Below are 15,011 nucleotides of genomic sequence, written 5' to 3' on the forward strand. Positions count from 1 at the left end.
CGAGACCAGGTCTCTATAAAAAAATACACAAATTAGCCAGGCATAGTGACGTGCACCTGTGGTCCCAGGTACTCAGGAAGCCAGGAGGCTGAGGCAGGAGGATCACTTCAGCTTAGGAGGTCAAGGCTGCAGTTGTGTTCACACCATAGCATTCCAGGCTGGGTGACAGAGGGAGACCCTCTCTCAAAACACACACACACAATGAATCCCTGGTTCCTAAACATGTAAAAGGCCTTTTCTATCATGCTCATATCTGCTCATCCATACTATCCAATTTAGAACTCAATTTCACTTCCTTGAACTGACTCTCATGTGACATTGTAGTCCCAGGGATTAAAAATAAACATGAATGCTTGAAGGAAAGAAGCTTTGGGTGAACTCCAATCAACTATGTTTAGCATAGATAAGAAAGGGTTTCCACATGCATTCAGGAGTATTTCTTACACCCATTCCCAGTATACAAAGTTCTACAGTTTTAGCTTTGTACATGAGCATTGCAATCTCAGAGCACAGCAAAAACCAGAAGGTCATTCTGACCTGGCTCTGTCAGGCCTCGTCACCATGACTCATCTCTTTGCTCCCAAATAGACATAAGAATTCAGTCCTGAAACCTGGCATCCTTTCTTTCCCAAGGCTGCCATAGAAAAATATACAATGAACTTCTGCTTTTAATAATAGCAGGGTAGGTAATTAAAATCAATATTTTCACTGAAGACAAATTGAAAAATACTGGATGAAATATTTTTAATGTTATTAAATTTTTAAAAACACTTTAAACAGGTTTTAAAAGCATCAAAGAGTCTGGGTGCAGTGGCTCATGCCTGTAATCTCGACACTTTGGGAGGCTAAAGCAGGCAGATCACCTGAGGTCAGGAGTTCGAGACCAGCCTGGCCAACATGATGAAACCTCATCTCTACTAAAAATACAAAAATTAGCTGGGTATGGTGGTGCAGGCCTGTAATCCCAGCTACTCAGAAGGCTGAGGCAAGAGAATGGCTTGAACCCAAGAGGTGGAAGTTGCAGTGTGCCAAGATTGTGCCACTGCACTCCGGCCTGGGTGACAGAGTAAGACTATCTCAAAATAAATAAATAAATAAATACGTACATACATACATACATAAATACATAAATAAATGCATCAAAGAGCTAACAAAACAGTGAGGAATAACCAGGTCAAGATTTAAAGAAGAGAGAACTCAGAGACGGCTTTTGCCTGTTAGCTTTTGTCTATCTGGAAGAGACAGCTGAGAGACTACATTGCACAATAGTAGCCTTGAAGGGCTGGGAAGACCAAAGTAAGAATCCAAGGCCTACTAAGGTCGAGGAACTGGTTAAATCACCCTCTTCTGCTTTAGGCTGGGACCTCAAAGAGCTCCACCTTTGGGCTAAGGGGAGACTGTAAGAAATACAGCTGTCATTATCCACAGACAACATAATTGAGAATGTAGAGAATCCAAAGAATCTATAAATAAGTTATAGAAATTAATAAGTGAATTTAGCAGGTCACTGAATACCACGTCAAAACCAATTGTATTTCTCTATCCCAGTATCAAAAAACTGGACAATTAAGTTTTAAAACAATGAAGCATTGTAGTCTACAATAGCATCTACAACTCAAATCCTTAGAAATTAATAAAAGATAAATAAGACTTGTATACAGAAAATGACATAGCATTTTCAAAAGATATTAAAGGTATAAATAAATGAAAGTATATACCATATCAATTCTCTGAAAATTAAATTATATTTCCAATGCAATCCCAATCAAAATTCCAGCAGTGATGTGTGTATGTGTGTGTATATGTGTGTGTGTAAGTTGACCACCTGACACTGAAGTTTCAATAAAATGCAACAGACCAAGAATAGCCAGTACAAGCATAAAGAGGACAAAGTTGGAGGATTTCCTCTACCAATTATCAGGACTTACGATAAAGCTATAAGAATTAAGCTAATATGCTACTGATACATAATAGACAGATCAACACAGGGTAGAGTGCCCAGAACAAACCCATACATATATTATCTCTTGATTTATGACAAATATAGCACTGTAGAGAAGTGAGGGAGCATCGTATTTTCAAAAAGTGGTGCTGAGTTGATTGGGTATCCATATGGAAAACAATGAAACTTGACCCTTACTTCGCATCATACCAAAAAATCAATTCCAGGTGGATTGTAGATCTACATGTGAAAGGTGAAACAATCAAGCATCTCAAAGATAACATTAAAAAAAAGCAATTTTGTGACCTTGAGGTAGGCAAAGATTTATTTAACAACACAAAAGAACTCAAATCATAAAGGAAAAATAGATACACTGGGCTTCAATAAAGTTAAGAATATCCGTTTATCAAAAGGCTCTACTAGTAGAGTGAAAAGGCAAGTTGCATGGCAAGAACACATAATTGTAATGCTAATAACAAAGGGCCAGTATCCAGAATGTATAAGAATACCTACAAATCAATAGAAATATGCCAGACAAACAGGCAAAAGAACAAACACTTCACAAAAGAAAATATCCAAATGGCCAATAAACGTATGAAAAGATGCTCAACTTTTCAATAATCAGGAAAATGCAAGTTAAAATCACAATGATTTTGACATACACACCAGAATGGATATAATTTTAAATACTGAAATAACTAATGTTTGCAAAGATTTGAACAACTAAAACTCTCATATACTACTTGTGGGAATGTAATTTGTTACAAGCATTTTTAAAACTTCATTGGCATTATCTATTAGTCACATGTGTTTATGTGATCCAGAAAAACCACTCCTAAGTTTATACCCAACAGAAGTGTGAACCTGTGCACACCAAACAGCTTATACAGGACAATTTTAGAAACATTATTCTTAATTGCAGAAAGAGGAAAACTACCAAAATATTCATCAACAATAGAATGGATAAGTTGTGATATAGTCATGCTATGGAATATACCTATCGTTTGCCTGATGAACTTTAATTAATTCCTTAAAACCCTGCCACTAAATCAAAAACATTAAAAGAAAAATATTTATATTAGTTTTAATGGAAAAAACTAATGTATTTTATTCTAATCCTAATAACCCAAGATAGTAGATCCAGATAGAAAATAATAAATTGAATAATGAAAACAAATTTGTATATGTAATAAACAATGGATTAGAAGTAAATAGTTTGCATCTAAAATGTAATGAAGGATTTTTTGCATTCAATCTTTTTTCTTCTTTCTACACCATTTTCTATAACAATTTTTCAGCATTTGGGGGGTTAAGGGTTTCTTGCTCTCAAATGGCACTGATAAAGTACAGAAAAGCAAAATAGAGGGCAAAATAAAGGCTAAATATGAGATCCCTTTGAAACAAGTAGAAATATCACATCCACTCAACACAATGAAGAACCACTGAAATAGACCACCTCTTTATCCCTCTCTCATGGCTTGTACATGCAAAACAACACATTTGGGCTCATGTAAATGTGGCACACAATTAAAATTTGTTTCATGTGACAGTCCTTGGTCAGGAACAACTGTGTGAAGATTATTGGTGAATGTGTCTCCTTTGAAATCATTGTCAAATATCACTTCCTACAGCATATTTATTTAGTATATTTTACAGTGAAAAAGTCTTTATATTTAATAAAAAGGAGTCATTCCTTAAAAATGGTATAAATTTATAAGAGTCATCATAATGAAATGTTATTAACCGAACAGTCATTAGATAGGGGAAGTCTGAACTACAAGCAACGAAAATGAACAATCAATTGCCACATGAAACAACATGGGTGAATCTCAAAAATGTATTTTTGAGGCAATGCCACATGCAAAAAAAAAAAATGTGTACTGCATGCTTCTGTGTATAGGAAATTCAAAACATGGAAAACTAATCTATGGTGTTGGAAGTCAGAATAACAGATCCCTCTGGGGAAGAGGTCATTCAACAAAACTTGGGCATCAGCCGTGATTGCCTTCTGAGTCTGAGACAGTAAAAAATATGTGTCGTTCTGTATTTTTACTTGACTTTGTTATTCTCAAAGGTACGAGACACAATTTTGTATAAAATATTTGTGAGATTCAAATAAAAGTATTATTAATGTTTAAGAATTAATTCCGCAAATACATTATTTTAAAATAAAGAAAATAATACAAAAAAAAACTAGCCAGGCGAGGTGGCGGGCGCCTGTAGTCCCAGCTACTCGAGAGGCTGAGGCAGGAGAATGGCGTAAACCCGGGAGGCGGAGCTTGCAGTGAGCTGAGATCCGGCCACTGCACTCCAGCCTGGGCGACAGAGCAAGACTCCGTCTCAAAAAAATAAAAAATAAATAAAGAAAATGAGGTTTGGAATAAAGAGTTAATGATTCCTGGTTCAAACTCCAGTTCCATCCGTTTATAGCTGTCTGACCTTAGACAATTTACCCTCTCTGAACCTCAGTTTCCTCAAATATAAATTGGAAATGATATTAATCCTCTACTAGGTTGCTATGGATACTACTAACATCAAACATATGAAAGGACTTGGTAGATTGAAAATTTTAAGTAAATGTTATTTTCTTTTCATCCTCTGCATTTGTTGGGGGTTGTGGTGGGGTCAACCCCCAATTTGTAGCCTTCATTCCTTCCTCAAAGCACAGGCTGGTAGACTTGTTAAATCAACTAATGGTACAGATGAAAGAAAGAAGTACTTTGAGTTCAGCCAAAAAAAAAATTTTAAGTGTCAAGTAAGGACACTGAAAATTCACCATAGAACTCCTAAGAACATAAAACCACATAAGAAAGTAGATAACTTATTTTACATAGATAAATATGATATTGGTGCCAACAATTATTTGTAAAGGCTCATTTGAAAGTCAGACCCTTGAAATACATCATAATTGTGTCATATTCACAGTGATAATGTAAATTTCTATTTTTATTTTCATTGTCAGTTAAATTTTCTGTCTTAGGAAGAGGTTTGAGTCAGTTAAATTCCTGCAACCATAATAATTAATGTAAATCCATCAATCTCACAATTTTTTTTTTTTTTTTTAGCTGGAGTATCGCTCTGTCGCCCAGGCGAGAGTACAGTGGCACGACCTCGGCTCACTGCAAGCTGTGCCTCCCAGGTTCACGCCATTCTCCTGCCTCAGCCGCCTGAGTAGCTGGGACTACAGGCGCCTGCCACTACACCAGGCTAATTTTTTTTTTTTTTTTTTTTTTTGTATTTTTAATAGAGACAGGGTTTCACCGTGTTAGCCAGGATGGTCTTGATCTCCTGACCTCGTGATCCACCCGCCTCGGCCTCCCAAAGCGCTGGGATTAAAGGCGTGAGCCACCGCGTCCGGCCCAACCTCACTATTTCAAGATTCTTAGTGAGCACCTCACAAATCCAGCACTTAGAAAAACTGGAGAAAATTACTGAATGCACCTGGTCACATTTGAAGATCCCACATTAACAAAAAAAGTCAACATTAGAAATTTTTCTGATCTCTTCACATTATATCCCAGATTTAACAGAACAGAAAATGAAAAAGTAACCCTATCTTATTCCCCAGGGACTTATTATATTACATTTTTCCCAAAACCAGAGTTGAGATCTTCTAACTCTCAGTCTATTCCACCTTGCTTACTGGGTAATAGTTGTTCTACGGGTTGGTGCCACTGGAAGCCAAAAATTTACTTCTTTGCATATGTCGTCTGGTCACCTGGGATGCTCTCCTCTCTACCTCATCCACTGTCAAATTGCAGCTCCAACAAATCTTTGTTGTCCACTCCAACAAATCTTTCTTCCCTCTGCACCAAGTCCTCAACGATGGCCTTCTTCAGAACTCCTACCAGATTTTAATTATGCATCATCTTGAAATGCTCCATATTATGGGTTTGTCCTATCTCCCTAATCACATCGTAAGTTCCTGCATGACAGGGATCAGGTTTCCCTCCTCGTCTGTTTCTCCCACAGCCTCTAACACAATTCTGAGCACCTAATAGGGCTGTTAAGTGAGGATGCCATTCTAGGAACAAGAAGAATGTCTGCTGCAAAAATTACATATGGTTAAACTCATCTAAAATCACCACATGACTTGCCCAAAGAAAATCAGAAGCAGAGTGGAGAAGAGAGGCGGAAGTAAACACTCACAAACCCAGACAGAGAAGCCCTTTAATCTTGCTCGCAGATGTTCTAAGTTTTACATACTGCATATTGTTGGTCTTTTCATCTTTCCTTGTCTGGGAGATGAAAAGGATATTGTTGTTCACCCTGTTCCAAGTCCCAGAGGGCTAACTTGAGTGAACCTGAACAGCAGGCTACATTGCACACTGACTTCCAGTAGGTTCCAATGCATAGCATCAACAGATTAGAAAGAGGAAACCGAGATCATTTATTCCTCCATCTTTCTCCCTAAGGGGTCAGAGAAAGTCTCTCCACCAAAGGTCTCAGCAGCCCTCTCCACATAGCCTCACTGGGTCTAGGTCCTGCTAACTTCCCTTACTTACCCTAAGACCTAGGAGTAGTAATATGAAACCTTCCCACCCTAGCCAGTGATTTCCCTATACTACCCTGCATCTGTAAAATTCTCCACAAATCACTTCATTTGAATTGGCTATTTCTTGTCAAAACCTTGTCTGATACTGATGTTTTACTTGGGACCCTTATAATTTTAATATTGTAATACCAATAATATTTACAGTATACTTCCTTGCTTCTCTAAGTAAATGAGTGCACATATTATATTGTGCCCGTCTCTTAATGATTCATGGCCATCACCAGGACTCTCAGAGATGGGACCATTGTTCATCAGCTTGTAGCATCCACATCTATGCCGTGCTTTTCAAACATTACCTCGTTTAATCTCCCCTCCTCCCCTCACCAAAAAAGTCCTACAAGTCTGATAAGTCCCTTTTACGGAATCAATTTCTATTACAGCTGCTAAGTAATAGAAATAGGAAAATGAACTCAAGAATGTCTCACTACAAAACCTGTGTCCTTACCCAGTAAATGAAATCCCTTCCCTGCCACACTGTACTGTCTGAAAGAGCTAGTGAGTTGTGAAGATCTATTGATTCTTACACTAAGTGATTCACACTGTTTTCTTTCTGAATTGCAATGATGATTTCATTCCTCCTTTGATTAAAAAAACAATCTGCAGCCCCAATACTAATCTGACAATCACTGCACTGTCTGTACACCTGTAGCAGCCAGCCTTGCGTGTCTACTTTGCTAGTCATAATCTGCTGTAGGCCAAATAACCTAAAACGCACCCAAATTGGTGTTGTGTGTGTGAAAATAAGAGCAAACATTTTTTAATGAAGGCTGAGAGATTTTGAAATATGGGGTTTGTGAAAGCTGTTTTCATCACTCAGGAACTATATAGTACTATACTACATTTTAATGTACAATAAAAGTCATTGTTGGAAGTCCAAGCTGTATCAAGAGGACACACATAGACTCATCAGTTGACAGTGTCCCAGCTGAGCCCAGACTTCAAAGCCACCCCATCCCAAACAACAAACATGTGAGAAAAGAAGCCTGCAGATGATTTCAGCCTCCAGTTAATCAGTCACCCCAGCCATTCAATTCTTTCCAGCTGGGGTCTCAGACATCATGGGGAAGATAGATATATTAATAGATATAGATAACAAATAAGACTGTTATATGGAACTCTGGAAAGCTAGGTTGAACCACTTCCTTTTCCTTCTTCCAAGCCTATACCTGAGTATTTCTTCTTAGTACCCAAAGATCAGCAACATGACAGGACCAAAGAGAATGAAAGAAAACAGAATTTAACATTGCTCCAGTGTGGAGCAAAAGGTAGACAAGAAAAGTGCACATCTCTGCAGAAAGTCACATCTGTTAATAACCCCACCATGAGTGGCCTAATTAACCATCTAAATATGCAATCAAAATAACATTATCACCTTTTCAGAACTGAGGAAGGGATGGGAGAAGGGAAGATTTTCCTGGAATAAGGACCTGAGTGAAGAACTTCACTTCACCCTATGGATCATTACCAGCTCTAAGGCAAAATTGTATATGTTTGTTCCCATTTTGCTATTCATTACTGTCATTCAAATGGAATGTGACTTCTTGAACTAGTCATGTCTAAATCCTGCGTCCTATGTTTGAAGCATGGGTGAGGTTGCTGGCAGCGTTTAGTTAGAAATGTTCCCTGGGTCTGAGTCAGAAGGAAGGTGCATTGCCATGGCAGGTCCAGTGTTCCTTAACAGAATGGAGCAGGGTCCTTGTGCAAAGGAGTCAAGAGCACAATCAGGAAGATAATAGCACAGGACTAAGGCAGAAGGTGAGGGTGGAATGAGAAAAGCAGCAGTAGGTAATTGGATGGGGGAGTGATGAACAGAGCAAAACAAGACGTCATGTGAGTTATCACCGTTTTAATGTGGCACATGGTGCTTAATGATATGGCAGGCAAAACTGGCCAAAGGTGATCATGGGGTCAAGCCCCTACTTATTGCACTTTGAAGTGCAGACACAGAGGTGATTTGGGAGCTGGTGGCATCCAAGGCAAAAATAAAAATAAAAAATAAACAAGGTGACTTCTAGGCAAAGTGACTGCAAGAGCAAAGGCCCTGAGAAAGGAGGTGCCCAGCATTCAAGGACCAGCAATCAGGCCAGTGAGACTGGAGCAGAGAGAAGATTAATAAGAGATGAACACAAAGAGAACACAGAGGTTAGACAATGCAAGGCCTCAGAGGGTGTTTTGAAGACTCAAGCTTGTACTCTAAGTAACATTGTAAACAGCTGGAATGTTTATAGGAGATGAATGAAATTATCTAACTTCTTTTTAGCAGAATGACTCTGGCTGCTGTATTGAGAATAAACTAAAAGAGGCCAAGTTAAAGCAAGAAGAACAATCAAGAGGTTGAGCATTATTCTTTTGGGGATGTGGCCCAAGCAGTGGAAGTGAAGAAAGTATGGGTTTTGAATATTTTTTGAATGCAAATCATCGGGATTAGCTGACAGATTAGACGTGAAATGTTCCCTTTTCTTGCATTATTTTTCTTCATAGCACGTATCACCTTCTGACATAATACATATTTAATTTTCAATGTTTTTATTATCCATCCACATAAATGAAAACTCCATGGCAGGAATTTTCATGCCTGGAACATAGTAGGTGTTCAATAAGTAGTTGTTAACTAGATTAATTTGTCTGAAAATTAACAACATTTTACCCTTGTCATATTCTCTTCCATTTGTAAGCATTAGTTATTATAGGTTTGATCTCATTGTTCCACCATGAGTCATTTACCACAAGTGAATGTACTTTAAATTGATCTACATTGTTTAGAAAGTGCCACCTAAATTACTTCTGTGGTTTGGTTGCCCTGTTCCGCTAACTGGTATACACAAACAGCTGCTGATTTGTAAGACATGGAATTAGGTCATTGCTGGGTTCTAATCGACTTGATTTAATTAGCATAGATGTCAGTGGTGGACATTTACAAGGGCAGATGGTATAACTACCACTCTTGTGCGGAGGCAATGTTGTGCCCAATTTCTGTTTTGAGTGCATGATCTATTGAATGAAGCTGTGTTGATGTGGCCATATTGATACCAAGGACAATATCGTGAGGTCAATTTGAGGGGATTACTTTGAAGCAGGAACATTGTGACACTGTCCAAAAACAAACCGCCAGATTTTCACCTTTTGTTTTCTACCAAACAATGAGCATCATTTTATCTCTGAGATTTAAGGGCTGACACTGAATATGAGACAGATCAGAAATGGGCTGAGGGATTGGCTAAGATTAGATTCTATCTTTAAGAACTCATGTTTCCCACACTTGCATATCTTAGAAAGGGACATCAATGATTCTAAGTGGAATTGTTCTCATTCTCTAAATATTTGCCTATATCTTGAATGATCTGCATGTTGAATAATCACTGCTTTTATATAAATTTCTTTGGTCCATAGTGGAAGTTGTTCTATTTTTCATGTGAGAAGACGGACTCATTTGCTCTGGGGCAATGCTTTCTTCTTGTTAATGCCGGCCTCATTTGATTAGGTTTCTATTAGACCCAAGATGAGGCAGGGAAGAGAGCCTGTCAGGGCAGAGAATGTTCCCCATTCTCAGTTTCAGACTCACAGGAAATCCTCAGGTGAGTTTCTAATGGTTTTCTTTTCTTTCTTTCTTTCTTTCTTTCTTTCTTTTTCTTTCTTTCTTTCTTTTTCTTTCTTTCTTTATTTCTTTATTTCTTTCTTCTTTCTTCTTTCTTTCTTTCCTTCCTTCCTTCCTTCCTTTCTTTCTTTCTTTCTTTTTTTCTTTCTTTCTTCCTTTCTCTCTTTATGTTTGTCTGCTCTGTCATTCAAGCTGGAGTGGAGTGGCATGAACATGGCTCACTGCAGCCTCAAACTCCTGGGCTCGAGAGATACACCTGCCTCAGCCTCCCAGGTAGCTGGGACCAAAGATGTGTGCCACCACATCTAGCTAATTTTTTTTTTTTTTTTTTTTTTTTTTTTTTTTTTTTGTGGATACAGGGTCTCACTGTGTTGCCCAGGCTGACTCCAACTCCTAGCCTCAATTGATCCTCCTACCTCGGCCTCCCAAAGTGCTGGGATTACAGGCCACCATAGTTGGCCTCTAATGGGTTTCTTAGTGCTCTCAATAATATCTGGAAATTGTGTGATGACTCCTTTTTTAAAGAGCTTAAGTGCTGGCATCTACATCTGGCAAAGAGATGTACACCTGACCATTTCTTCAGCCAGGCCTGGTCTGTGGGTAGACATCACAAGGACACAGATGGCCACCATAAGTCACAGCCACAGGCAATCTTCAAGCAAATCTTTTTTTTTTTTTTTTTTTTTGAGATGGAGTCTCGCTCTGTCGCCCAGGCTGGAGTGCAGTGGCGCAATCTCGGCTCACTGCAAGCTCCGCCTCCCGGGTTCACACCATTCTCCTGCCTCAGCCTCCTGAGTAGCTGGGACTACAAGCACCCAGCCCGGCTAATTTTTTGTATGTTTTTTAGTAGAGATGGGGTTTCACCGTTTTAGCAGGATGGTTCAAGCAATTCTTTACTGGAGAAGTAATAATTACCAAGGGGGCCATCCTGGGGTGTCTGTGTATTGGCAGGACATATGTTGGGAGACTGGAAGGAAAGGAAGGGAATCAGAGATTCAGGTGTTGTAGTCACTGGTCCAGATCTCTTATAGCCTCAGGTCACACAGGACTCATTCTTCTCCTTTGATGAGGAGTATGGGATGGGGAGGATCATGTGGAACAGTAGAAGGAAGACCTAAGCTTTCCCCAGGCCTTGCTGGGCCATGGCCTTCTTTCCCTGACTCTTCCCCCTTTGCTTCACTTCTTGTGTCCATCTCCCTCTCACTCTCCCCCTCCTGCACTTTTGCCCCACCTCCAACCAGGTTTCCCACCTCTCCCTACCAACACACTTAGGAACCCACTGATCCCTTCAAGTAATTCCCAGCTTGGAAAACAGACTATAAATTGCTTTTCACCTCTGCACTTAATGTTGCTCCAAAGAAGGAAGGAGTGGGCTGTCCTCATTGTCCTCTTACCAATGGCCTTACCTCCCTCCCCTTTCCTCCACTGAGGTGGGAGTGTGAAATGGTTGGGGCAGATTCTCACTTCAACATGTAAAAGCAACACAAGGAACTCTTATCAAAAGACAAAATTACAACAAATGTAGCAAAATGATCTAACTAACTCTTATCTGCAACTCACGAATTAGAGTAACATCTCCTCTAAAAATTTAGAAAAGGTGCTCCATTCAGCTGACCAGAGAAGTTTGGCTTTATAGGCAGAACAGGGCTGAAGAAAGCAGAAACTAAGAACAGAAAAGGGGTTGCTTAGCATCAAGTTACCTTCCTTGTAAGGTTAAAGCAGAGAAGACTTCGTTATCATGCTGGCTAAACTGGCCTGTTTGGAGATTTGACTATTATCTCTCTCCTGATTACCTGGAATATCAGATAAACAACTGTTTCAGTTTGGTGACATGAAACTTTAGCATGAGAAACTCCATTTTGGTTGGTCTATTGCGGCCTACTGCAGGAGCTCAGTCCAAATCAATGGCCTCCTGTAAATTTTATTTGACATTCACTCTAGGGTTACTTTTCTTCCAAAGCTGTTTGTTTTAAAAAGGAAATCCATATCCCCCCAAATAACTTGTCTTTGACCTTATTTTTTACAGATGCCTTTCCCACACCTGTCCTACATCACATTACAGTGTGTCCAACATTAACTTTAGAAGACAGAGAATCCCTCTCAAACCTATTCTCACATGTATGGTGGTTACAATATACTTGACATCACAAAACTCATATATAATGCTGTTTTGTGTGTGCGTGTGAACAGAATTGATGCCTGTATTTGTTTTCTATTGCTGCATAATAAAATACAACAAATTCAGCAGCTTAAAAGAACACACATTTATTAGCTCACAGATTCTGTGGGCCAGGAGTCTGAGGATAGCTTAGCTGGGTCCTTGCTGGAAGGTTGCAATCAAAGTATTAGCTGGGCTATATTCCCTTCTGGAACCCAGAATCCTCTGCCAAGTTCACTGGGTGGTTGGCAGAATTTAATTCCTTGCAGTTTTAGGACTTGTATGTTCCCTGCCATATGGCTCTCTCCAAAGGCAGGTCACATCTTAGCAACTTGCCTCCTCAGGTCCAGCAGGAGAGTATCTCACCTCAGATAGGGCCCAGTCCTTCTTTTAAGAACTTTAATCTGATTAAGTCTAGCCCATGCAGAATAATCTCTTGTTGTCACATAATATAACAGTCACCTTGATGACATCCCATCATCTCTGGCATAGTCTATTAGTTAGAAGCAAGCTGCAGATTTCACCTACACTCAAAGGGAGGGTGTTACACAAAGGTGTAGATACCAGAAAGTAGAAAAACAGTGAGGGTTACTTTGGGCTCTGTCCAATTCAATGGATTCAGCAAGGAAAATGTTCCAAAGCTAATATGTTGCCCTCTTTTAATAATTGTTGGAAAAACATGGATAAACCAGGCTTGGAAGAATCAGGGACTCATTTAAATGCAACCATGAGGCACACTTAGCATGGGCTAGAGGTGGGGAGAGGAGGGTATTTATATGATCTCCTTAATGTCCTGGTCTAGTCAAGCCTCTGATAATGCTCTTGGCAACTTTTGGCTCACCTTGCTGCAGGGCTGCTTCTGAAGATGCCTGACCATAGAAGCCAATAAGTGCTTCCATAGAACCAACCCAGAGCAAAACCCTAGACCATTATAAATATCTATGAACACTGAATTTTTCCCTCAAGAATATAGGGTTCACTACAGACACCCCTTCAAGTGCCTACATGATGCTAATATTACTGTGTCAGCACTATCCTATAGATTTTAATGTGGGGAATTTACAGCCATTTTATTTATCCTAATTAGTCTCACCACTATTACATCCAAAGCCCTGTCCAGTCAAGATGAATGCCTCCCTCACCATATGCCTTTGCAATTGTGACACCATAGTTCTATCATTATACTACATTCTTACCAAACTGATAAAATGTGCTATGAATCAGAAAATGCATTCATCAAAAATTGTTAGCTATAAATATTGAGAGAAAACCCTTTCCTTTGTTCTTTATCTTCTTCAACTATTCCAAATAATTTAAATTGCATCTGTCAGGGAAGACAAGAGATTTCATTTTTACACAACGATTTAATAAAAATGGTAGTAACTGAAAAAGTCACACTCTGAAAAGGTCAAAACAATTCCTTGTACTACAATCAAGTAAATTTGGAATTTGCTTAATCCCAATCAAGTGCTCACAGTTAATTTAAGAAGATTAAATTACCCTACGGACATTATTCATTAACCAAGAAGAATGAAATGGCAACAATTCTGCCAAATAGTAAAGTGCACTTATAAGACTGTTTTGCAATTTATTGAACAAATTTTTATGGAGTGCCAGCTAGTGCCAGAAACTGCTCCATATCCTGGGACTACAAAGGTAAATCAGGCCAACAAAATGCTTTACATCATGGAGATACGGGAGTGTGAGAAACAGAAAATAATAAATAAATAAAAATATATATATATAATTATAGATGACAAAAACTGTTATAGAAAAATAATACATATGTGGGAATAGAGTATAATTGGGGATTAGGTGGGCTTATTTTAGGAAAGGTGATCGGAATAGGTTTCTCTGAAGAGGCAATGTTTCAACAGACCTAAGAAACAAAAAGCAAATCCTAAGCCCCCCAACTGACTGAAGTGATCCCCTCTTGGCAAAGTGGACCCCACAGAAACCTTAAAAAACAAATTCCCAGCCATGATGGGCTGGGAGGTCAGACAGGCCTCAGCATGACCTTTTTAATTAACCTGGAATAAGAATTATTTCATAAGGAGTAAGCAGAAACCAGCTCTGGAAGACAAGAAACTGGCAACTCAATCCTTTATCAGCTTTAGCCAATCATCTGAGGCTGCAACCAGACTTGCAACTGGATTCCCCTCCCTTTTGCAGTTTCAACACAGTATCTAAACAGCATTCCTTCCTGATAAGAGACAACTGACCATAGAGTGGTTCTGGCCAGTCTACAGAGCTGGCACATTGAGGATTTTCATATCTTCTGCTTCACCTTTTGATAAAACAGTGAAACTGCCTTTGCAAAGATCATGACAGTGAAAGAAATCTAACAGGGCAGATTCCATCTTGCTTCTAGCCTCACAGGTGGGCCATCCTCACTCACTTCTAGGTGTGGTCAAGCTGACCATGGGAGGAATTTAATTTATGGTTTAACTTTGAAGCAAGCATGATAATCATCCCTCCCTAAAATTAATCCCCTCTTTGTTTGGGGGCTGAACTACCTTTGCAAGACTAATGAAAGGATGCAAGCTCAGGAATTACAGGAAGGACTAGAATTCCGCTAAAATGTAAACATAGTTTCTATAACCCCTTACAGATCAGGAGTCATTCGGTCAGAGGTCATAAGATTTGTGACTTCCCCAATTGCTCCTATAGATAATATCACTATTATAGAACTTAAGATTGGTCTTTTGAGATGTTTTTCAGATTTTTGCATTCTGGCAACTAACTGACCCCACGTGTGCTC

This window comes from Macaca fascicularis, chromosome 3 (genome assembly GCF_037993035.2).
Source record: "Macaca fascicularis isolate 582-1 chromosome 3, T2T-MFA8v1.1".
Lineage (NCBI taxonomy): Eukaryota > Metazoa > Chordata > Mammalia > Primates > Cercopithecidae > Macaca > Macaca fascicularis.